At 34.3% G+C, this 27,670-nt stretch overlaps 1 long non-coding RNA gene across 1 annotated transcript; it reads left to right on the top strand.

Annotated features, from left to right (window-relative positions):
• Positions 1-4,802: 4,802 nt before the first annotated feature.
• Positions 4,803-26,855, top strand: LOC101025220. The gene is made up of 4 exons (XR_004181997.1): positions 4,803-4,891; positions 7,286-7,364; positions 10,363-10,448; positions 26,775-26,855. It is a non-coding gene; the product is annotated as an uncharacterized LOC101025220 (long non-coding RNA).
• The last annotated feature ends 815 nt before the right edge of the window (positions 26,856-27,670 follow it).

Raw genomic sequence — 27,670 nt, forward strand, 5'->3', positions numbered from 1 at the left:
TGTTCAGGATGTCAGTCATCCCTTGTCCAGTGTAGCCACGCTGTATACAGACCAAACTGTTAGTCACTTGTTTAGCTCTCTAGATTATCAGATCAACCGTCACAGTATCCCTCAACGTTTATGTTCAAGAAGCCTTCATTTTAATCATGACCCCAAAACACGAGAGTAATGATGCTGATCATTCACGTATGCCAAAGAGAAGTCTTAAAGTGCTTTCTTTAAGTGAAAAAATAAAAGTTCTTGACTAAAAGAAAAAAAAAATCATAGATTGTTCAGTGATTAGAAATAATCACTTAGTGATTATCTCTTAGATAATTTAGTACCTGGCTTATATTCAAACAGTCTTAGGTTGTTAAGTGAAGAGAACAAATATATTTGTGAAATTATGAAGAAGGAAAAAAGAACTCATCCTAGTGTTACTGTCACATCTCAAACTGTAAAAGTTATGACCACAGTGCATGGTTAAGTGTTTACTTATGATGAAAAAGACATTCAATTTTTAGGTGAAAGACATAAATAGAAATGAGTTCTGACTGACGACAATTGTGTTCTATAATGTTCTTGGTTTTAGGCAACTATAGGGAATCTTAGAATGTATTTCTCGTGGTTAAGGGAGGAACTATTATGTATTTTTCTTTGATAATCTCCTAACAGCTTTTTTCTGTAGTATTTTCAGAAGCTCCTATTAATTGAATATTTGATTTATTGTAGTAGTGTCTATAGTGTCTATTTTTTTCTCTTGTTTTCCATTTGTCTACATTTTAGTTCTATATTCCAAACTATTACTTTCATTTTTTATCTTCTAACCCTTCAGTGTTTGTAATCAGCTGTGCAATTTCCAAAATTGTGCATTTTTAAAAAGTTTTTCTTTAACAGCATTTTTTATAGATGCAATATCTTCTCTTAGATTTTGCAGACCTTGAATCTAATAGTTCCATTAAAATTCTGCACTAATCTTGAATTTTCTCAAATTGTCTCTTTTGTTATCTGTCATTTATGTAGAAAAATTTATTGGAATGCCTGTTGACTTGACTACCATTCTTTGTTTAGTATTGAGGCACTAGTAAGCTCCATAAAGCCCTGGGAACTGTATGGGAAGCATAGAGAGATAGGCCTCATCTTGGTGTGATGGTACAGGCACCAGGCTATTTCCCTGGACTATGCCAAACTGAAATCCGTCTATTAGGCAAGCATTTTCCCAAAGAAGGATGCCCAATCTCCCACATAGGGGCTATTTGCCTATTCTATTTGAATTAGTTGACTATTAGGAATAATAATCTCTAAAACATATCTTGTAAACCATTTCTCCATTTTTTTCCTTAGACTGTGCTTATGGTGAAATTTTATGTAATTTTTTTCATGTACCAAATATCCTTCACCCGACTTTGACTCATGACCCTTGCCTAACAAAGTATTCTTTCAGAGTGTAAATGATTATTTTAAAGTAATTTTCAAATGTTTGTTTGTTTTTTAAAACATAAATATTCATTTATTCTATAAGGACCTCCCTCCTTCATTTTTTTAACTTTCAAATGAATGGCAAATTATGCTAAAAAAAATTACTAAAATCACCATCATTTTCCACAAATTTGAAAAACCATCTTTGCCATATATTGCTTAGATAAATGCCTTGGTTTATAACTGTATAATTTAGTTATTTTTAATGATTTTTTAAAAATAATTTCATTGTAAATAATGCACATTTTTAGCAGTAATATTATAGAAAATGTTAATATCAGATAGAAAATATCTTGCTTCACTTTTCTTTTTTTGACCATTTCCAGACTCTAGTCTATTCTTGGATGGTTTTCTTCCATTTGAACTGCTGCTAAAAGAAAGGAAAAAATTTTCTGGGGCTAAAAATGCTAGTCACAACAGTGCAATTTTTTTTTCTATTTTAGAAGTTATTAAAATTTTGCCCATTATAGATATACATTTATGATTTAATCAAGAAATATTAATATCCATGTCTTTTCCCTCGATTAATATGGCTGTGAATTTAGAAACTATTAGCAATTTTAAAACTGAAGCCTTTATCTAGCCAATGAATAAATAATGTTTAATGAGAGGTTATTAATTGCAAAGTAATATGATAACCACTTTATATGTATTATTTTGTTAAAATCTTATAACAAACATCCCACAAAGTAGTCATTATTATTCGCTTATTTATCATATTGGTAAACTCTTTCTGCTGTCTCACATGTTGCCCTCTTCTGTGAGAAATATCTTCCTCTTGCTCATCTTATATCCTACTTCTGTCCCTGATGATGAGTTTTTACTTTTCAGTTCCAGAAAGATTATTTTTTTGCTTTTAAATTATGTATCTTTGAGAGTTTTCTTTTCATTGAAATTCTCTTCTGCCTATTCTGTTAACTATTAATAATATTTATAACTATCAATATTTGTTGAATATTAATTTTATGTCAGAAGCCATTGTAATTACTTTAAAGATATGACTTTACCTATTTTTCATAACAACAATTGAAGTTGGTATGATTATTATATCAAAATTACATGTGGAGAAACTGAGACAAGAAGAGTATAAATAACTTAGTGTCATCCAGATAATAATAGGTGAAGCTGAGTCACAAACCTAGGGGTTCAGACCACAGAGGTCATGAGTTTAAAATAAACTACCTATGCACCTGTCTCTGTAGGAGCTACTTGCTCTTCCTCCCTTAAGTCACTGAATATTCTTACACTCGTTTAACTTTTTTTCCTGCAGATACATTTTTATCCTGAGCTCTGGAAATCCGAGAGTAGCAAGGGGAATATGGCAGTCTAGTGAGTCTGTAGCTAATGAGCTAAAAACTGAAACAAGATACATGTCCAGAGGGAGCTGAGCTGCCAGTAACTTTGTTAGCAGGGACATCCAGTTCTTCTCTCCCTCCTTCCACTGGAGTGTCTGGCTTGTATTCAAAGTAGACACATGGTCAAGAAGTCTTTTAGTGTTCCAGCAGGATACAGGAAAAGTGAAGGAGGGTAGAAAATAATTTTCTGGAAGCTTCAACCAATTCTTCTTTAAATCTCCTTGGGCAGAAAATGGCCATATTTTCATAACTATTTACAAAGTATTCTGGAAAATGCATATGAGAGAAAGAGAGAGAGAGAGAGAGAGTGTGTGTGTGTGTGTGTGTGTGTTTGAGGACACTTCCATATCCCAATAATATAAGTTTCTGTGTCTATATAATTAACTTTAATCCGTTCACAGTCCACACTTCTGGCAATGAAGCTGTCAAGGGGTATACTGATACTGATTCTAACACATTATAAGATTCCGAATTTCACCCAATTACCAAACAAGCTCAAATTCCAGGACGTTTGCCTTCTGTTTACCTCTCTACTGGGACAGCAGATGACATCTCATAGTCCACTGAGCTAAAGCTAACAGACAAGTCCTCTGTCTTCAGTAATAAAGAATACACAAAGGCAGACATGAATTAAAAAAATATTTAGAAGACATATGCAGAAATTATTAGTACATAGCTTTTACCCAATACAGCTGTGCAGGCATCACAGGAACTCCCGCCTGAGGCTTTCTCTGGTTCTAGTGCCTGAGAGGCACTTTCCTGTCTTTTTCACTTGGCTATAATTGAGGTGGATGATGAGAAGGGTATTCAGAGTTCCTAAGCGATATTCAAATTAGCAGCCTACTTTATGATGGTATGGATTCAGGGCCTTTGGTATTTTAAGGTACTTAAAGGCACAGGCAATTTAGCAGGAGCAGGAGTAAATTCCTTTCACTAAGTATGTGAAATGCTTACCCTCATTCCCAAATATAACAAGTTTCAAAGACGCCCTTGCAGAGTAACATCAGTGATTAAAATTTAAGGTGTATGGTACCCTCGTGAGACACCTGTATCTAGTGAAAAATTTAGAGCATTTTGGAATGTGTCATTTTTTGAAGACCTAACAAAATATAAAAGGGTGCAGAATTAGATGTCTGAAAATCTAGGTTCAAGTCTCTATCTATATTTATTTCATATTTGGCTTTGGTCAAGCCACAGACATTCCTTAAGTTAATTTCGTCTTCTTAAAAATGCTATTAACCTCAGCAAGGAACAAATGAGATAATATGAATAAAATAGTGTCATGGATTATAAAATAGCCCATTATAGGAGGTATTATTGTTATAACAGCAATCACTGAAGAGCATCTACTGTAATAGAAAATTTTCTTTATGCAAAATATGCCATAAAAGAAAAAAATTATATAATGTGCTGAGCACACTATCAAGTATTGTATATTGCTCAAGGGGCATTTCTATAAGAACTTGGCATTGCTGTTCTCTCAGTGTCAAATACGTCATTGTGGCTGCATTCTATAACACCGTAATTTGGGGCGTCTTTCACAAATTTCTCATATAATGAATATACACAATTTTCCATATTGAAGCAAAAATAGAGAGTGCTGGTTTCTTATGATTGAAAAAGGTTATAGTTTATTGTAGAAATAAATACTTACCAAGGGCTCTGTGCCCTTTGTTTCAACAAACTTTAAAAGCCTAGCTCAAACATGTTCCTTAATGACTGAGGAAATATACAAAACATACTGAAATATTGGGAAAAATCTGGGGCGATTCAGCATGTGCAAATATAGATGTCTCAGTCTGTGTTTCCTATTGTGCAGATGGATTTTTCCCCAGTGCGCCTGGAATGAGTCCATAATGTCCTGCCATATACACACATCCAGGGTTCAAGCCCACGGCAATCTTTTCATTGCCAAACCCACTGTCAAAACATTGGCATCATATCAAGAACATGGAGACAGCAAAGCTAAATTCTCAGTCGCTATGAGAGAGAATGCTAGATTGGCTACATGGATATTTCCTTTGTGTTAGAGATAATTATTCCAACAAAGAGTGAAAGAATCATTTTCATATGACCAGGTAAAATTTCAAATCTTATCTTTCAGGGGTTTCTGCATTTAAACATCATATATATGTGGGTTTTGTGGTGTGTATACGTGTGTGTCATATCTCTCTATATATGCACATATAACATGTACATGTATATATTACATATTACATATATTTATATTAAATCATCATTATACTTAGTGAAAAATCTATCCTGAACCCCACCTCTACTTAACATCCACATCTACCAAAACATACAAAAAGTTAATTATTTTTCTGCCTCTACTTTTTGATTTTTTCTATATCTACATGTGACAAAGGATGTAAAATCTATTCCCCCTTATTACACATAAAGTAGCATACAATCACACACTTCTGTACCTCACTTTCTTCATTTAATAGTAGTATACAAATACTAATATATACATTTCTCATTATTTTGTACAGAAACATATTTTCCACTTTATGGGAATCCATAATTATTTAACCAGTGCCTTCTTAATAGCATATTACAAATAATTTAATATTTAAAGACTACTTTAATGGAAAGCTATTGAAGTCATTTCCCAGGAGAACAAGCAGAAGTAGACATGCAGATTAAAAGGTTATACACATTTATAATTGTGAAAGATATTGTCACATTTTCTACATAGAGATGGTAGAAATTTAATATGCAAATGGAAATATATAAAACTTCCTGTTTCCTCACAGCCTCACCAATGTATTATGTAATCTCACTATGGGATTTGAATCAATATATTATGTATTTGGGAAGAGAGTGGCTTGGTGTAATTTTAAATGTAATTTTATCTTATTAGAAGTGAGGTTGAACATTTCTTCATCTGTTTAAAGAACAGCTACATTTATCTGTGACTGAATATTCTATAGTTTTGCTCATTTGTAGTAAGAGTTTTGAACCTTTTCTCATTGACTTCTAGAAACTCTTCATGTAATTAGATATTATCTCTTTAACAAAGTATGAGATACAAACACCTTTTAATTTCAAGTTTTGTGTTTTCTCTTTTGAATAGGTGCATGGTGTGAAGTAACACGTAGAAGTTCTTGACTTTTATGAAGTCATGATTATCAATATTTTCATATATATCTTCAGAATTTTAATATTATTAGAAAAGACTTTCTATTTCAATACTATGAAGACATTTTCCCATCGTTTTTATTTTTATTATTTTATTTTCTACTTTTTTTCTTCTTTTAAAAAGTGTCCTTTTGACTTACAAATGTAATTTTATTTTTTTCAAGATTATTATTCAGTTTTCCCTCAATTTTTGGCCTTCTCTTTCATTCATTTGGCTTTATAATATTAATTTCTACCGTTTTTATTAAAATGTGTATATATTTAAGGTGTATAGCGTTGTAGATATAATGGTGACATGCTGTATTATATGTAGTGATATTATGACTACAGCCAAGCTCATTAACCCATATCCACCCTCTTACATATTGACTCTTGTGCTTGTGGTGAAAACATTTAAGATCTACTCTTTTAGTAAATTTCAAGTACATAATATAACATTATTAACTATAGTCATTATGCTATACATTAAATCTCTAGAACGTACTCATTCTACCTAACTGAGACTTTGTACACTTTGACTAACATCTCTCCATCCCCACACCATTGTTAACTACCATTCTACTTTCTGCTTCTATACATTTGACTTTTTTAGATTCCAGATATAGGTGAGATTAGACAGTATTTTTCTTTCTCGGTCTGGCTTATTTCACTTGACATAATGTCCTCCAGTTTCACTCAAGTTTCAGAGGGCAGAATTGGCTTCTTTATAAGGGCTGAGTAATATTTCACAATTTCTTTCTCCATCTATTTACCAGGTACTTAGATTGTTGCCATACATTGGCTATTGTAAATATGTAGCCATGAACGTAGGAGTGCACCTATTTCCTTGACACACTGATTTCAAATTTTTTGGATATAAAGCCAGAAGTGAGATTCCTGGGTCATAGGGTAGTTCTGTTTTTAACAGTGAGGAAACTACACACTGTCTTCCCTAATGGCTATATTAATTTGCATTCCCCAAATCAGTATACTAGAATTCCCTTTTCTCCACATTCTCACCAAAACTCATTATCTTTTGTATTTTTATAATGGCCATCCTAACGGGTATAAAGTGATACCCCACTGTAGTTTTTATTTAATGAAAACTACTGATGATTAGAGTGTTGAGCATTTTTCATATACCTCTTGCCATTCGTATTTCTTCTTTGAGAAAATGTCTACTATTCATGTCTATTTTAAACCCAGGTTATTCTTTTTATTGCCTCTGAGTGTGTATGTGTTCCTTATGTATTTTTAATATTAACCTCTTATCAGATATATGGTTTGCAAACATTTTCTGTCAATCCATAGGTTGTCATTTCATCATGTTTTTTTCTTTTTCTGTGCAGAAGCCTTTTAGTTTGGTGTACTCCCAGTTGATCGATTTTTGCATTTTTTGGCCTGTGCTTTTGGAGTCATAGCCAAAAGGTAATTGCCAAAACCAATGTCAAACCTTTTTAATATATTTCCTTCTAGGAGTTTTAAGGTTTTAGGGCTTACAATTAAGTCTACAATTCATGTTGATTTTATTTTTGAGTATGATACATGATGATGGTCCAGTTTAATTTTTTTCTTTGTCGATACTCAGTTCTTCTAACACCATTTATTGAAGTGACTGTTCTTTCCCTATTATATATTATTTGTGCTCTTGGCAAAGACTAGTTGATTAATTGATAAGCATGGCTTATGTCTAGGCTCTCTCTTCTCTTCTATTGCTCTATGTGAGTGTATGGCAGTACCAAGCTGTTTTGATTACTATGTATTTTTGACTAGCTTTATAATACAGTTTAGGAAATGTGACGCCTTCCACAATGTTCTTGCTCAGAATTGCTTTGGCTAGTTAGTGTCTTTTTGTTCAATAAATATTTTGAATTTTTATTTTTATTCCTGTGAAAGAAGCTTAGAATTTTGATAGTATTGCATTGAATCTACGTATTATTTTGGGAAGTATGAACATTTAAAAAATAATTTTTCCAATCCGTGAACATGGGATATATATCCATTCATTTGTGTCTTTTTTCAATTTCTTTCATCAGTAGTACAGCTTCATATCATATATCAATATGTATAGTTTTCAGTATACAAATCTTTCACTATATTACTTAAATTTATCCCTATTTTTTGTTGCTATTTAAAATGAGATTATTTTCTTGATTTTTTGGTACAGTTTGTCTTCATTTCTTCTCTTTCAGAGTCTTCCTGATTAGTCCTTATTTGTTCATATAAATCTGAAATTAACATGTTTAGCTCCAAAACATTACAAAAACCAAAGAAAATTAAAAACAAGAAAACAAAACAAATGTTCTCTTTATTATTACTAATGAAACCATGTTGAATTTATAAACTCATGTTGGAGTTAATTCAAATTTTAAGCCTAGCATTTTAAATTGAATTATTCAAAAAGATAGTATTGTCTTGTGTTATAGAAGGCGAATAAAAAAAGAACAAAAAAGATTTTGAAATGCGATACATTGTTATTTAAATATTATTTTATAGTTCTGTCCAATTATGTCTTAAGCATCTTTGAGGCTGATAACAATGGATTACAATCTTACCTTTTCCTTCATAAAGAATAACAATTTTTAATACAGCAAAGCCTTAGTAAATATTTATTGGAATAAGTCTTAAATATGACTACAATAACTGTGTTTAGGGATATATTAGGCAGCTCCTCCCACTTTATATAAAATGCTTAAAATTAGACACAGCACACAGTTTATAGATATAATTTGTATAGTATTATACATAGTTTATTTTGCTAGTATGTAAATATATAGAATGTATATATAATGTATATCCAATGTTAGATCTAAGGTTTTTTTTTGTTTTTTTTTTGTTTTGACAGTGTCTTGCTCTGTCACCCAGGCTGGAGTACAGTGGTGCTAGCTCAGTTCACTGCAACTGCCTCCCATTCAAGTGATTATTGTGCCTCAGCCACCACACCAGCTAATTTTTCTTGCTGTTGTATTTTTAGCAGAGACGGGGTTTTGTCATGTTGCCCAAGCTTGTCTCAAACTCCTGGCCCAAGCGATCCACCAGCCCTGGCCTCCCAAAATGCTGGGATTACAGACATGAGCCACGATGCCTGGCCGCATTTTAAATATTATATAAATTTATAAGACAAAGATATAAAATGTAATCTATACAAAAGTTGAATGATTTCCAGCTGTCCAGTTAGCAGATATTTTAACATAAAAATACGTTTTTTTTCCAAATTTTAAGCATTAATGATTCTGGATCATTCACAGAATTGTAGCATTGAGTATTGAGTGTCATAGACTTGTCCATGGGTCTAACTGGAATTCCAGAATTTCACATCACTTAAAGTTTGCCAAATGGCTTGATATTATGATAGTGAACCTATTTTCTCCTGATATCTTAATTGAATTCTGGCCATAATCATATAATGTAGATTTACCAATAATTTTACTTTTACTAATCTGAATCTACTGGTTTGTGTCCAATATAATAGAGCCCCAGATATAGACAGTTATATATGTAGAGATTGTTATAAATGTCTATGTTCCTTTTGTTATAAATCCCCATCTTATTATTTTAAAACATAGGATTAATATTATTATAATTAAAATATTCTTCCAAGTTCCCAATGTAAAAAGATACCACAGAACTATTTTAAATGCTACAAATTGTGTTTATATTTTCCATACCACCAGAAAGTTTCAGGAAAATTCACAAGTTTTTAATATTAAAAGGAATGTGTGATTGTAAAATCATTCACACATACTGACATGCAGTATTAAAATATCCAACAATATATGTAACCTACAATTAAGATACCACTAAACTAACTACTTTCAGGACTTAAAGTATATTTTTCAAATATTTTTATCTACTAAAAAGGTGTTGATAAGACATAATAATAGATTCATGCTTACTTATGCATAGATATAGAAATAGATATAAATAAACAGGAATGTAAAAAGATTATATTCAGAGTCACTGAATAGTTCATAGAATTGTAGCAAAAATTGAATATAACCAGACCTTGAAAATTGGAAGTATCAAGAGTGTTCTCAACAATTTTCTCTTTTATACTTTGTAAGTGCTCATTTTAAAATTCTTTAAATTTGATTATCATTCTACTCAGTTTTCTTAAAAAAACCCACCAGATTAATGTAGACTGTATTATGGTTATTGACATGACAATTCTCAGCTGCATGTCCCCAATGCCAGCAGAAATGCAAGAACCAGAAAAAAATATACCCCTCCAGAAGTAGTGCTACTACCAAAATAAAATTGTTGCTAATAATTGTTAAAGGCCTATTTTCAGAAAGCCTTTTAAAATAGAAAATATTTTATTCATAATTTTATTTCTATATGTTTATACATATATTCATATGTAGACTTATATTTAAGACATCTTATGTTTATGATCATCATTTTGTTTCTTTTCTCAAAATACCAGCTGTTGCACAACTTTACCGAAAGTAAGAAATAATAAAGATACATTTCAGCCTTTGCCTTGGAGGAAATCACTTTCACATTTTTCAGGTATGTGAAAGACAATCATAAGATAAATTTCTCCAAATTTTCTCTGTATTCAGGAAAAGGTTTGTGCTTTATATATAAAAATTACAATAATATATTACCTTTTATTATGTTTTTAATATAATATCCATGTAAAAGTCATTTCTACCAATATGTAAAGCATCAATAGCCAATAGGATATAATAACATTTGTTTTTAGAAAAAAAAGATTATAGGAAGTGTAAATTTATTGGCATAATATTTGCATTCCAACTACCAGTATAGACATATATTAAAGAGTGTTGGTTACAAGAAGATTATTGAACAGAAACCATCAGAGTGCCTTCTTATAAAATAATTGATCACTCATATACATGGTTCCGTTTAGAAATCATCGTTGAAAGGTTAGTGGTTATAGACACAATGCAAAAGATTTTATTGCCATTTAATTCACTATTCTGAGTATGGTATGAGACGCTGAGAGTAAAATGGAGCAGAGATTAGATTAAAAGCTTACATTTTTAATAAGCTTTATATAAGACAACTAATTAAGTATGTTAACTGCAAGGTTAATGTTGAGGCCCCAGTGTAAAACACTGGAAATATAGCATTAAATGTTCTAATTTAAAATGCTTTCAGTTGCAATTATATCTTTAATAGAAAATTTAATTTTGTAGAGTAGTATAGGGAACTAAAATTAGCATTCTTATTTTATACACACACACATACTCGCGCGGAGTTAAGCATGTACGTTGTATTAGTAATGGATTTCCAATATTTCTATGCCGTTATTACTAAGGTAACTTTATTAAGAAAATTAAATACTAATGTTAACACAAAAATCATTTTTACATAAAAAATTTAGAGAAGCATGAATATCAAGCTTTATATTATGAAGTAACAATTTTCTTGATAGTACTAAATTATATCTGAAAGTCGTCAGAATGAAAATGGAGCCCATATTGTTTTTTAAAAAATCTTGATAAGTAGAGCCACCAAAAGCCTTGAAGAGAGGATTTATATGCTTACAGGCCTGATGACAAAAACTATCACAGAAGACTGCAAAAACCACAACGTTCCACAAAGCCTATTTGCAACCTTACACAAAAATACCTCTGCAAAAACATCTGCCCGAGAACTGCCAGACCAACATCAAACTAGAGTTATCCTTGTTATTGATATTTTTAGCCAAGGATAATTATTTCAAAACAATGATATAGTCTTCCTCATTTTTTCCTTTAAATATCTTTATCTTCCTTTACCTCTCTGAATACACACATAGTTTACTATGGCACACATTTTCCCACTGCATTTCTCTATTCCCAAATAAATGCCATTTTCTGTTAGAGATCCTCTGTTATTTACATTATTTACATAAAAATCGTGGCTCTTATATGCAATGACTTAATCTTTAAATACGTTTTACTACATTGTTGTATCTTAATCTTTATTTATTAGAATTCTTGGCAGAAAATGACTCTTGGGACTGAGTTGTAATAGTGGCAAACTCATCTTAAGCTGGTTGAATTCATGTTGGTTGTGAACCAATGATTAGAATGTAGTTCAGACTCAAAAAATACAGAATCAGGTGACTGAAAGCCGTGAGGCTCTTCCTTTCTGTGTCTCTAGCTCTAGACAAAATTTCTCTATGTAGCAAAACAAAACAAAACAAAACATAACAAAACAAAACAAAACAAAACATAACATAGCCTTCACCAGTTCCTGAGATTTAGATTCTGTAGTTTGAATCATCTGTAAGAATGATAACATGCTCTAGCTTCTAGTTTGAAAACCTTATGCAAAGGATTCATTGTCTAGTCTAGGACTAAGCCTAGCCATTCTGTGGTCACCCTACTAACTTACCTTTGATGAAGCAAGGAGCAGCTGTGATACTAACTTGTAATCCCCATGATAATCATGTGATTGTGAAGGAGGCAGTTGCCAGAAAAGGAGTACAGTTTCAGAAAATTCCAGCAATTAAAAAAAAATGGAGGATTAAAATTAGTTTTTCAGTTGCCCAATTAAGAAACTTTTCTCGAGGAATCGCCATACTGTTTTCCATAATGGTTGAACTAGTTTACAGTCCCACCAACAGTGTAAAAGTGTTCCTATTTCTCCACATCCTCTCCAGCACCTGTTGTTTCCTGACTTTTTAATGATCGCCATTCTAACTGGTGTGAGATGGTATCTCATTGTGGTTTTGATTTGCATTTCTCTGATGGCCAGTGATGATGAGCATTTTTTCATGTGTCTGTTGGCTGTATGAATGTCTTCTTTTGAGAAATGTCTGTTCATATCCTTTGCCCACTTTTTGATGGGGTTGTTTGTTTTTTTCTTGTAAATTTGTTTGAGTTCTTTGTAGGTTCTGGATATTAGCCCTTTGTCAGATGAGTAGATTGCAAAAATTTTCTCCCATTCTGTAGGTTGCCTGTTCACTCTGATGGTAGTTTCTTTTGCTGTGCAGAAGCTCTTTAGTTTAATTAGATCCCATTTGTCTATTTTGGCTTTTGCTGCCGTTGCTTTTGGTGTTTTAGACATGAAGTCTTTGCCCATGCCTATGTCCTGAATGGTGCTACCTAGGTTTTCCTCTAGAGTTTTTATGGTATTAGATCTAGAACTAGATGTACCATATGACCCAGCCATCCCATTACTGGGTATATACCCAAAGGATTATAAATCATGCTGCTATAAAGACACATGCACACGTATGTTTATTGTGGCACTATTCACAATAGCAAAGACTTGGAATCAACCCAAATGTCCATCAGTGACAGACTGGATTAAGAAAATGTGGCACATATACACCATGGAATACTATGCAGCCATAAAAAAGGATGAGTTTGTGTCCTTTGTAGAGACATGGATGCAGCTGGAAACCATCATTCTTAGCAAACTATCACAAGAACTGAAAACCAAACACCGCATGTTCTCACTCATAGGTGGGAACTGAACAATGAGATCACTTGGACTCGGGAAGGGAAACATCACACACCGGGGCCTATCATGGGGAGGGTGGGGGGGAGGGATTGCATTGGGAGTTATACCTGATGTAAATGACGAGTTGATGGGTGCAGCACAGCAACATGGCACAAGTATACATATGTAACAAACCTGCACGTTATGCACATGTACCCTAGAACTTAAAGTATAATAATAAAAAAAAATTTTTTTTTAATTAAAAAAAAAAAAAAAGAAACTTTTCTCTGGAACATTGTTGACAAATGATCCCCTCTTTGTGTTTAAATAATTCTCATTGTTAAGAATGTATTATTTTGATCACTATTTCTTGCAAAATGCAGGCAGGCAGTTATGAGTTCCAATCTGTAGTCTACCTCATGTTCCATATGTGACTTTTTACAAAAGCCTAACCTCCATAATCTCAGTTAACTGTCCCTTCTGCCCAGCAGTGCGATAAGGACTAAGTAGAAGAATGTGGCAGAGCAGCAAGCCTCTCTATGGGTGAAGCTTCTGAAAATGTTAGTTCCTGTGCTGTTATAAACTCTTCTCAGATTCTGCTACAAACTGCCTTGATTTTTGTTCATTCTGCTGGTTCTGTCATGGAGATTCATGCAAACGATGTCAAAACGCTCTTCTACAAAAACACTTCAGATACTTGAGGATCATTGATATGCTTTCTTTAAACGCACCTGGCATATTTGAACCTAAGCAGAATTTTATCTGCATACAAATTTTGTCTTGCTGTATTTGACCTCTTATTCCAGTCTGTCAGGATTTTAAACTACGGATTCTGGTACATGGAATTCTAGCTGTCAATCTCAGCTTGGGGTATTTGACAACCGTAACTTCTATATCTTATCACATCACGGATAATAAATATTTGAAAGTGTAGACCCAGAGCAGATCCTGATCTTCTCGTTAAAGAATTCTATCAACGTTGACATCAACACACTTTGAATAAATATATTTAATAATCTACAGATCCACCTACTGTCTTTATATTCCAGCCCACATCTTTTTACCTTGCCCAAAAATTTGTAATGGAAGACTTTATCAGTCATTTTCTGCAACTAAGATTTGTAGATTTAATATAATGTCAATAGACATAACTACGTAAAAGTAAATAAGTCTTTACAATCTCAGAAATTCAATTTTAATAAGATTAATCCCTATCGATGTCTAATATTCAGAATTGTGAATGCATCATACAATAATATACATGAAATAGTATTTTATCAAGAGTTAAGAGAAAGATAAAGCAGTATTATTATAAGGCAAATTTCATTTATCTTAAATGAAGCAACTACCAAAAAAAAAAAGCCTAATTTGCCCCAAGTAGTACTCACTGAATTCATGTTGTATCCTAGCAATTACTCCTCTCTAGCTCCTGCAATGCCATCTGTCTAGTTCCTCCTGTATTCTGTAGAGATTTGATGATACCACATACTGGATGATAATATTATTTCCTTAGAAATATGTTATAAATAATGCTTAGGTTCACAGGTAAGTCTTCAGGGGCCTAATTATCTATAACATAGGTATTTTTACCTTGGCTACATATTACAAATCCCTGAGGAGCTTAAAATGTTCTAGTGATCAAGCAATTAAATGCAAATTAATTGAATCATAGTCTCCACAGAAATCATTTTTAAAGCATTCAAGATTGGTTCTAATGAATAGTCAGATCAGAGAACTGTAGACAACACCATTTCTAAGATTCTAAAAGCAGCATTGCTAAGATAGTGTGAGAAGAACGCTCTTCTATGCCTAAGGTAAATTTATTAAATAGGAAAATTCTATCTTACATCCAAACATAGTCTTTTTCTTTCTTCCTCTATGCCCTAAGAATGTCTTCACACCTTAGTGAGCTCTGCACTGCAGGGCTTGTCCATTTCCACAGGTAACACAGTTTTTCAGCAACACTTACTTTATTCTTCCTCTTCCACGCTCAAAGTTCTCATCCCTTCTCAACACACAACATATGTGCTTCTCAAGTAGCTTGTGAGGGAATTGGTTGTTACCCATCTAATGTGTCACATGAGAAAAAGAGCTTGTGTCAGAATGCAAATCTAAAGAATAACTGTCTGGTTCACCTGTCATTCTTTTCTTAATCACTTTTTCCATGAAGGAAGACAGGTGTTGATTTACATTCTTGCACAAGTTTCGTATCTCACTGCAGAAGAGTAATAGTTTCCAGGTTGCTGTGGGTCCACAGGGCCACAGTGTTATATAGCACTACTAATATTTAGCTTCTTAAAGCATAATCTGTAGACCAGCAGTAGCAGGTTTACTTAGATTAGAATTGCAGAATTTTAGGCCCCATCTTTTTAACAAGATCACCCAAGAAACTCATTTCCACAGTAAAGTTTGAAAATCAGTGATTACCATGCACCTTAAAAAGAAAACAAGCTGATAGGCAAATTTACACACACACTGCTGGCTGACATGCTGAGGGAAGAATTATCTTTTTCAGATAAAGTAGTGATGGCATAATATTAGGAAGTATGAACAGAATAGCATTTTAATCTATATATCCTACTCCTCTCTCTATTGACTATGTGATATTAGGCTAGTAATTTAATCTCTATGAGCCTCGTTTTCTTGTCTTATAAAATGAAGTTAAGAATACTTACATTTCAGAGATGTCATGAGACTTAGTGTTTTATGTACATAAAACACTTGGTACAAGTCTGAGATATCATAGATGCTAAGATAAGTCTATGGTTTCTCATAATATTGTAAAGCAGAAAAATTTGGAAGAAAAACCCCCGACAAAGGTGGTCAGGGTTTATGATGTCAATCATAGTGAGCTGATGGTCAGCTAGTTGTGATTTGGACTTACTCTGCATGTTGGTCAATGTCCATGGACTTAACATGCCAATGCCTCAGTTCTCTATATATGAAAAGAGAATTTTTAAAAAGTAAATTTTGACCTTTAAACTTTATGAATCTGATAGTTAATCAATATTTGACTGCTTTAATTAAATCAGCATTTTCAATTTCTGTAAGTTATATTTTTGACTACGAAGAGTTGAAATTAATTAAAATGGCTAGAAATCACTAATGATTGTCTTATATTACCCTTAATTTTGGTCTACTCTTTTCATCTGAATTATTCTATATGACAAGAGTGACACAGCAAAACTTTGGATGTGCTGTTTTCATTTCTCTATCATTCTTTAATATTATACAATTTATCTGAATTAATGGGTCATCTCTCTATTTTCTTTTCTATTTTGACCTTTAAAGTCCATGTTCAGTGATTTTATAAGCTTTTTCTCAATACACACATTTTTAGCTGTGTCTTTTCTGAAACTTTCCTTGTCTCATTAGTGCCTCTTTTTATATTTACGGAAAATAAAATGCCATCTTGTCCTAAATTCTATATTCATTTTTTTTGTGTGTCTGAGAAGACAGTGCTACCTGCTGTATTACCTTTTTGTATTTTTTATTTGATCCATATCCACTGTCTGCAGACTCTCCTCTCTCTTCCCAAAATTAGTGCTACTCCTACATTGAAAGTAATGTATGAGCTACATTTTTTAGACTTCCAGAATAATGAGAAGGGTTTGTAAATGACAAGCCAATATTAAAAACTAAGGTATGCCATAGCTATTTGTTTTACCACATATTTTAATATCTCCTCCCCCAAATACAAGTTAATGTATAGCAGGTTGAAGAAAGCATCAATCTCCACATTTGAAGCCTTTTATGAATATGAGGGAACTTGTCCATCCTGGCCATCTTTCACCTACCTGAGAATTACTATTCAAATATTATTTTGTTTTCTCTTTTGAGTCATAACTGACAGAGCAGGAGCATCACCATCTTGGACAAGCACCACCATTTGAAAGTACCCCTTGATCAAAAACCACCTAAATCCAAAGGGCATCAGCATAATGGCTAAGGACAGCATGACCATAAACCACAAATGACCTCTCCAACCAGAAACATTCCAACCCTAAGATAAACCCCTCCCCAACCAGAAACATGCCAGCCCCAAGATAACCTCCCCTCCAACCAGAGACATTCCAGCCCCGCAATCAACTTCTCCTCCACACAGAAACATTCCAAGCATTCTTATAATAACTTCTCTCGCCCTTAGTCTTTAAGAGAGAATCCTCCTGACCAAAATAGGCTGGAAGTCCCTCTCAGGTTTATTCTCCAAAATAAAACTGTGTTTGACTGTTGACCCACTTTTCGTGTTTCTTTCCCCTTGCTTTAACTCTTACAATAACTTCCATGTTAGTCTACACATCCATCGTGCCTAGTAATTAATTAAAGTAGAACAAGGTCTCACATATTTTTTTTTTACATTCTCTTGTAGCAGGGAGTCTACCTTACATACAGCCCAGCAACCTGGTAACCACCATCCCATCAAGCAAATGGTTTTCTGGCAAATTGGTAAGAAAAACAATGCTGTCTACAGCTGTCAGACACTGCAATTCTTTTCGAATTTTCCATAGCTCCTAAATCTCAAATTAATCTAAAATTTGTTGTGAATTCCTTTTAAAACCTGTTTATTACTCAAATCATTCTTTTTAAAAAGTATCAAGAATACTACTTAAACTTGCTCCCCTAACTTGTGTGTGTGTGTATGTATCCAAATAGCCATGAATCTGTCACCTACTTTTATTTAGGCTTTCATTTTTCAAATTTTAACCAGAAATCTAAACATAATTTAAAACTGGGAAGTATTAGTTTTACATTAAAGAAGTAGAATCATTCGGGTTTACTGCAGTAAACGTACGCATCTCTTAAAGCAAAGCTTTAATTTAAAGAGGTAGGGAAAGGCAGAAAAGTACATGGTGGTCTCTCCTTATGTTCATTGTACAAAATGAGTTCTGCCTTTAGAAGGGGACATTGACTGTTTTTTTAATCTACAAATAGCTAGATATTATCAAGTCAGCAAACTTTCATAAAAACGCCTGGGTCCAAACATCATGCAAATACTTACTGTATACATTTCACTGGCATTTTTACCTCTTTGATTTATAAATGCCAGAGGTTTTGGATTGTTATGAGGGAAAAGAATGACACCTTTCCTTGATAAAGATGGGAGAGATTCAGAATAAAAGGTAGCAATCTTTGTCAGGCTGTAGCCTCAAAGATATGTTTTATTATAGTTTACAAACAGAAGCATTTGTCCTGAACTGCTGGTTTTCTCATGCTGAGACATGTTAATGGAATCATGTTACTACTCAATAAAACCACTTAACATATTACAATAGTTTAAGCAGCCCCGTCTAGGAGTTGACTATGAAAACCATTTGCTGCAACAGGAACAAGAGAAAATAACAAAAAAGTCAGAAAGAAATACAGCATGCCACTCATTATTCACTAAAGCGAATTTTGTATGTGTTTACACCAAAATGAAATGCAAATCTCCAAAATCTCATGTAAGATTCTTGCTCTGATTCCACTGTAACAGCTCTCAGAACAATTTAAAATAAAGTCTTAACTAATTTAAATGCATTTACATATTTTAACTAACATGTCTAAGTAATGCAGATATTATTGTTCTTCTCAAAAACAATTTTGGGAAATATATGTGACCTTAAAGATACTAAAATGTCAAACACACAGTACACACATACACCCACAAGCTGACTGAAGCTGGCTGTGATTACCTCTCTCTGTCATTTTCTTCCACAGAAACAGTCATTAGCTTGCCCTGTTCTTTTTGGTACTAACAGGTGATCACCTGCCATGTGGAAAATCTACATCTTACTGTGTTAAGTTCAATTCATCCCAATTTTAAATTTGAAGTAGCTTCATTATATTGTGTGTCATTTCTGAAAGCAGAACCTAAGTTCAGCTAAATATTGCTGAATATTAAAAAAAATTTCAAAATAATGCTTTTCTTTTTCTAATGGAGATACTTATTTTCAAAAATGTTTTGAAGAGTGCTGGAACTTTTAGACTCAAATAAATTCAAACTCTGATGTATATTTAATGGGACTCAGTTCTGTAGCACCCATTTTCCACAGTTTCTTCAAATTCTCTACAGTGTGTGTCAAAATTCCTATTCCCCTTAAACTGATCCAGGATCAGTTTAGATGATTAATTGTATATTACATTTCAAAGTAATATCTAACTTACTCATGGAATTTTAAAAGGCTTGTATCATATATATACTATAACGTAGAAAGCTGGATGTACTTGAGTCCAAATTCTTCTAATCAATTCTCCCCTCCTACTCTACAAAGAGGACAGATAAGGGTGAGCTTTATTATATATAGCTGGTGCCACAGCATAGAATCAATAGTTACTAATACAACATATCCTTAATCTTCACATTTTTGCCTTGCACCAGGTCAAGAGTGTTATCCCGTGATGCTTTGCCAGAGTCCCATTAGTGACTAAATATAATGAGTTGAATAGTCCCCCCCCCGACAAATTCATGTCTATTCAGAACCTCAGGATGTGACCTTATTTGGAAATACTGCCTGTAGAAGTCAGATCTCACATCGCTAATAAAGACATACCCAAGACTGGGTAATTTATAAACAAAAAGAGGTTTAATGGTCTCACAGTTCCACATGGCTGGGAAGGCCTCACAATCACAGTGGAAGGCAAAGGAGGGGAAAGTTCATCTCACATGGCTGCAGGCAAGAGAGTGTGTGCGGGGGAATCCCCTTTATAAAAACCATCAGATCTTGTGAGACTTATTCACTATCACAAGAACAGCACGGGATAGACCTGCCCCCATGATTCAATTACCTCCCACAGGGTTCCTCCCATGGCACATGGGAATTATGAAAGCTATAATTCTAGATGACATTTAGGCAGAGATACAGCCAAACCATATCGGAGTCTTTGCAGATGTAGTCAATATGAGATGATACTTGATTGGGGTGGGTCCCAAATCCTATGACTGTGTTACTGTGTCCTTATGAGAAAAGGAAAAGACACATAGAGGTGTGTGTCACATGAAGGCCATGTGACAATGAAGGCAGAGATTGGAGTGATGCTTCTACAAGCTAAGGAATGCCAAGGATTGCAGGAAATGATCAGTCACAAGTGAGGAATGGAAGAAGCTCTCTCAGAGCCTCCAAAAGGAACCAGCCTGGCTATACCTGAATTACAGACTCTGGCTTGCTGAACCGTGAGAGAATAAATTTCTTTTGTTGTAAGTCACTCAGTTTGTGGTAATTTAATAGGGTAGCCCCAGGAAAATAATAGATTAGGCTTATTTCATTGTTGTTTAACATATCTTCTTGTACTTAACACTATTAATCTCCAAACTTGTGTAAACTTTATGATCCCTTTGCTGATCTTACCAAAGGCACAGAGGAAAACCTAATGAAGTTTAAATTTCAGTCTCTACAATGCAAGAGGCTCTTCCAAGGCTCTGTACCAGATACTCCTTTTAAAAAATTATTTTATTTATTTATTTATTTATTTAATCAAAGAGAATCCCACAAAACCTTCATTTACTTTTGGCAAAAGAAGTTTCTGGACACCTACTAGAAGCCCAGTAACAGATTGCTAAATAGAGGAATGAATGAGTGAATATATTATATGCTACCCTTCAACTCTAACCAGCTGAAAAGTAGTATTTAAAACTAAAGTTAATATCTTCAAATATTCAGGATTTCCATGAGCATCATCCTTCATTCCTAGGAACAAGCAGGATTTGGGACAATGATTCTATCATTGTTAAGCAACTATAATAGGGTTGGTATGAACCAACAGTGGCAACATTTAAATTCAAGATAAATGTGCATGTTAAAATAGATTCCCTATGACTTTATCATAAAAATATTTGAGAAATGCTACAATGTAATTTATTAGTATTCCCTCTTCACATTAAAATTACTAAATTCCCGTGTGAACAAATGTATCATATATAGTCTGTTCTCCTTATTCATGGTAGTGATGTTTTATAAAGGTACCACAAATACCAAATTAGCAAATACTGAACCAATGTTCTTATGGGAAATACAGAGTTAGATTCCTGAAAGTCTCTGGTCATAACATTTTCATCAATTGACCAATATATAACCTGGTTTCATGTGTTACTCTTTAATTAGGCCTTAGTGAATATACATTGTTGATTCATTAAAATTTAATTCAGGGTCAATAGCACTACTACTCAGGCCTAAATAAGCTTATGTAAAATACATATTTTCTCTATAAGGCTCATCCTAGGCACCATGCACTGAACACTACACAACACTTAAGCACTAACCTTGAGAACCATTATAAATCATGAAATCATCCCAACAAAAGCACAAAAACATGAAGAATGCGTCACCAAGTAGACCACATAAGGACTCTTGTTTACAGTATGGGAACTGAAACAAGAAGGCGAGGGTCACTTTCAGCCTAAGCTGGAAACATGCACGTGGGCAACTCAGATTTCTTGCTGCTTTCACATGTCCGTGAATGATCATGAAAGTGTCACAACTATTAATTTTGGGGTTACAAATAAATTTTAGGGAGCATGTGAATTTGCAAATATAGAATACATGAATGAGAATCTACTGTATTATGGCTTTTTAATGAATCCTTTTCCGTTTTGTTTGCATATTCTGTGATGGCTTGTCACTCTTCTATTTCCTCCCTCTAAGTTTTGTCAACTGTCTTGCCTGCCCACTGCCACATTGCTTATCTATGCTCCATTTCACCATTTTTAATCCCTGAGTCCAATGCTAACATTTCTTACTCCATACCATGGAATTTTACATGGATTTCTTATTAACATGCTGGCTCACTATTTTCTTTTGGAGGGTTGCAATTTCTCCTAGATATACTATTTTGGTTAATGGCACTGCGATGGTTAATTTTATGTGTCTACATGTGTGGATCACAAAGCGCCCGGATATTTGGTCAAACATTATTCCATATGTGTGCATGAGGGTGTTTCTGCATGAGCTTAACATTTAAATTAAAATGAGTAAAGCAGATTATCCTCCCTAATGTGCATGAGACTCATCCAGTCAACTGAGAAACTTCACAGAGTAGGAAGAAATGTCACCTGACTTATCGCCTGAGCTGGGACTTCAGACTCCTGCCCTTAGACTGCAACTTATACCATCATCCCTCCTTATCAGGAATTCAGACTCAGACTGGGATTATACCACCACTAACACTACTGGGTCTCCAGCTTGCTTACTGCATGTCTTCTTGGGATTTCTCAACCTGCTTAATAATATGAGCTTATTTATTTATTTATTTTCTTTCTTTCTTTCAAGACAGGGTCTTGCTATGTCACGTAGGCTGGAGTGCAGTGATGCAGTCATGGCTCACTGTAGCCTTGACCTCCCAGGCTCAAGAAATCCTCCCACCTCAGCCTCCAGAGTAGCTGGGACCACAGGCATGCACCACTATATATGGTTCATAATTTTTTCAATATTTTTTGTAGTTATGGGGTCCCAATATGTTGCTGAGGCTGGTCTTGAATTCCTGGGTCTAACTCATCCTCTTGCCTTGACTTCCCAAAGTTCTAGGATTGCCAGTGTGAGCCACCACACTTGGTCCCAATTTCTTATATTAAATCTTTCTCTCTGTTTCTACATACACACACACACACAAGCCATATCATATATACATATATATTTAATACATGTTATATATATTATCTCCTACTGGTTTTCTTTCTCTGGAGAACCCTGACTGACAGAGGCACCACTATCCTCAAAGTCACCCATATTTTGGATTTATCTTCCATTCTTTTCTTACTCCTCTCTCTCACAAATGAGTTTGTCAAGGCCTCTCATTTGTGTCTTCCATTAAATATTCCTTGATTATGGTAATAGTGCTCCAACTAGATATTCTAAACAGAATAGTGGCTGTACAAATACAGATTTATTTAAAATGGAGAGCTTCTGTAACAAAGATCTATTGAAATATGTGCCCTGATGGTATTATATGTCAGAAAGTTGAACATTATGTAGTACATACAATAATTTTATCAAGGTTCAAATACCAGGAGACAAGAGAGAGCAAGAAAAATTAGACAAGTTACCTTTGTAAACATGGAGGTTAAGTTAGATATTTAAGGATGCATCATATTTAAATACCAGGGAAGGATCAGAAAAGGGCACCCTTGGCACTGAGAATATAAGCATAGACACAGAGTAGGATATGAGCATGGTCAAAATAGGATGAGTATATTCGGACAGTAAGTAATCTGCCAGAGTAAAGTAGAAGTTTGTGTAGAAAAATGATTGATTTCAATTTGTGAAGAATAGAAATGGCAGTTCATAATTGTGCATGGCACCCAAACAGAAGTGTTGAGATGATGAAATCGACAATAGTGTGTTAAACCCAGAAGATCCAATTAATTAGTTCTAGTTTGAGTCGTAAGCCCTAAAAACAAGGAGATCTGATGCTATAATTTTTCATCCAAGCTCAGGAGAAGACCTGTGTCTCAGCTCAACCAGTGTTTTATAGCACTACACAAGTGCAGAGTACTGAAAGTATCTGGGGAAGATTTTTAGATGGCACAATGACTAGAGAATGCTACTGATATTTAACAAATGGCAGCCAAATATTCTAATCCCACCACATTGCAAAAAGTAGTCACATACAACAGAGAAATGCTACACGTCAAATGTCAATAGTGCCCCAGTTGAAAACAACTGAGAGAACGTGTTTTTAATTAGAAATACATAGGCAGACTTTGGGAGATGAAGGATCACCTGGAAATTAGTATATGCTGTTATTCCCTCATCTTTCCTATAGAAGCCAGCCACATTTCTCTGAAGAAGTTAGCAATTACTACCTTAAAGCACAATGATTTTTGATTGATAGTATACATAACTCAGTAGTTCTCTAACTTTAGCCTGTTTCTTAATCACCAGGTGGTCTTGTAAAAGTAGGTATTGCTGGACTACACCCTAGAGTTTCTGATTCAGAAGCCTGTCCAAGGTAGAATGGAGAATTTGCATGTCTAACAAGTTTATATATAATGCTGAATACCATTGCTATAGTCGGGGGGTCAGAGGGGAGGCAAAAACAAATACAAAATCGATGAATGACACCTAGATATTTTTTCCTTGCCTTTTAGTTTCATGGTTAGATGGGAGACAGGTGGAGGGGATGACACTAGAAGAAGTCTGGCAAGATATGGCAATATTTTGGCTTATAAAATCTTTCTGAAAATTTATTTCTCTTGAATGGGACATGGAATAGAATATTACCGGATTTATGAAAACTATGTGTCCAGTGAAACCACCTAAAATCATTATGGCCAAATGTTCCCTGCTCTCCTTTAGGTAATCTCTTTTGTAGTCCGCTGTTACTATAATAGTCAGCATTCCCTAATATATGCTGAACAGACGCAATCTCAAAGACTTTCTGGTGTATGTTTATTTCTCATTTATGTGGATATAAACAAAGACCACCTGAATGAGAACAAACAAATGCTACTTCTTCAGAGCTTGCTATAGCAAGAGAGTCAGCCACTATCAACTGCATTTACAGAAATTTACAGGCAAAGGAGTAGGAAAGCTTTACAGTATAAAAAAGGGGGAAATGGGTGGGCCCTGTGGCTCACGTCTATAATCCCAGCAGTTTGGGAGGCCGAGGCAGGTGGATCATGAGGTCAGGAGATCGAGGTGATCCTGGCTAACACAGTGAAACCCCGTCTCTACCAAAAACACAAAACATTAGCCGGGCGTGGTGGCACACACCTGTAGTCCCAGCTACTCCGGAGGCTGAGGCAGGAGAATCGCTTTAACCCAGGAGGCCGAGAGGTTTCAGTGAGCCGAGATCGCTCCACTGCACTCTAGCCTGGGCGACAGAGCGAGATTCCATCTCAAAACAAAACAAAACAAACAAACAAACAAAAAAATGGGGAACACTCAGGTATGCCTTGATTGGAGCCTGTTGGGAAGGGAATTGGAGGCAGGCTAACTAGAAATGGAGCATCATATATAGTTGGTTAGGGGAGCATATTTGCTTTCTTTTCGTTGGTCATAAGCTGGAAATGGGGGCAAAAATTAAAGAAAGTGTTAGTTATTGATCAAGCCCTGGATGTTGGGGGCTGATTGCTACAAAGGTTGTAGCTTGGCTTCTTTGGCTGGTTGCTACATACAGGTTGTGGGGAGAGTTTTATTTTTATATGTGATATGGCTGTTGTCCATTTGTATGTTCAGTCTCTCACTTCCAGCACCTATCAGCATCTTTAGGTCCAGATATATTGCTGTAGCTCTACTCTAAGCTATAGATAGGGTTTAAGTCTCTTCCTCCTAGGTGTTCAATTGAACTGAGGCTTGTGTGTGTGTGTGTGTGTGTGTGTGTGTGTGTGTGATAGAGTGCACAGGAGCAAGAGAACTGTTGAACATCCACAGTATCTCTATAATCTTTGAATCAAGATGCATTGGTTATGGCTTCTCACCATCCTAGTGACCAAAGCAAATCATATGAACAAGATTAAAGAAAATAGAAAAATGCACAAAATAATTTCAAACACTATTATCATCTCTCAGAGCCACAAAATGCCATAACTACACAAATAAGGGAGAAATGGAGCAGGAAGTTGGGTTATTAGTATATGCACACAGAGATGTGTTAATATAATCTGATTCTGAGGCATGTATTATTTTTACTAAAATTCTAGACCATAGATTATTCATGGGAGTTAATACTTGGTTATCATATCGCTGATTACATATGTTTATGCATTTTACATTATGTATAACTTCAGAAATCTGATGACTAATAGAAAATGTGAAACTATTCTAATTTACCACAGTTTTAGTTATGCTTTCAATTTATTTTGTTTTTTACAATATTACAATTGTTTGTATTCCTCTTGTGCTGAATTTCTCTATGGAAAAATAAGAATTAAGGATATATTAACTATATAATTATAAAATTTGTATGTATTGTTAGTAGAATGATTCTAAGGCTTATATTTAACTAATAATTATAAACTCCTTATATACAAGTATAGATGAGTGGTTTTTTTCCTTTACTTTTTCATTTATAGTATTACTTTAGTGTTAAAACCGTGAATTTAGTATTCGTACTAAATGGGAAAGTCTTTCCAGTAAAATTTTTAGCACTTTATAGTTTTACCTTCTCTATTCTCTAAGCTCCTTGAAGTAAGCTTGATATCATCCATCTAAAGTGAATGCCACTATGAGAATAATGAGTAGGGAGGTAAACATACACAGCTAAAATACAGAATTAGTAAAAGCTCTAGTGTCATCTCTAGTTTATCTTATATATAATAGGCTTGAAAAGTTCCTCTCCTGTATGGACTGAAATTTCTCTTTTATCTGCAAACTGCGATCGATATTCAACCAGCTGGCGAGTAAACTAGTCATTAGGGTGTCTCTCAGCTTCAAACCCACACTTCTATACTCTGGGGTACTGTGGCTGGAACTCTGCAAACACACATTGCTTTGCTGGGGGATTCTTCGTTATGTTTTGCAGATATTAGAAACTAAAGGAAACCAGACAGTCCATGAAGGGCAAAGTTACTTTTGCTTCTTCGTGTTTTGCATCGCCTCAGCAAAAGTCATTCACCGTGATAACAGAAGTGGATGCTACTAATACCAGTCGGCCACAGTTTCTCATTTGCATCCCAAACTCTTAGAACCAGCCTCATGAAACAACATCAGAGATACACGCCCAGCATGTGTTTTGAAAGTCGGAGCTGGTGCTGCAGAGAGCAGCATCTCCGTATTTCTAGATTCTGGTTATCCTAACCTGTTCCTGTTGGTCTGTAAGTGTTGACAATGGTGGCTACTTTGTGTAGTTACTACCTCTGTGTTATTTCTATTTGTATAATAATTTCCCAATAGAATTACTAACTAATTCTACTTAATAATTTTTATATACAATTTCTAATTTAGCATTTCACTCTACCAATAGCTATTTATACAAAATTGCTTATTAAATGTTATTTGTTAAAATAACTGGAGTGGTTCAGATTTCTTTACTGGAGTCTACCTGATACAAAGAGAGCTAGATTAATTTTTTTTATTAATTAAAAACAAAAAACAAATGAAACCTTAGATTTTATTACCGTGATTATTTTCCTTTACACCTAACAAAGGCAAGTTTCAAGCAGAAAGTAGCAGTTTATTAGCAGTTGGGATGAGAAAGAAAAACAAATAATCTCAAAATGTGAAAAATGCACAGAAAAAGCAAGTCTTGGCATTCTGTTCTTGAGGTATTTATGGAAATTAAAACGCTGTTCATTCACAAAAAAGCAATAAAGCCCAAAATGTTTACATAGTTCCCCCAAACACTAATAAGCGTTGATTGCCTCCTGCCTTCTTGTGCACGTGCCCATACCACTGCCACATTGCTTTACCGTCTGGACA

Source organism: Papio anubis, chromosome 2, assembly GCF_008728515.1.
Source record: "Papio anubis isolate 15944 chromosome 2, Panubis1.0, whole genome shotgun sequence".
NCBI classification, from domain to species: Eukaryota; Metazoa; Chordata; class Mammalia; order Primates; family Cercopithecidae; genus Papio; species Papio anubis.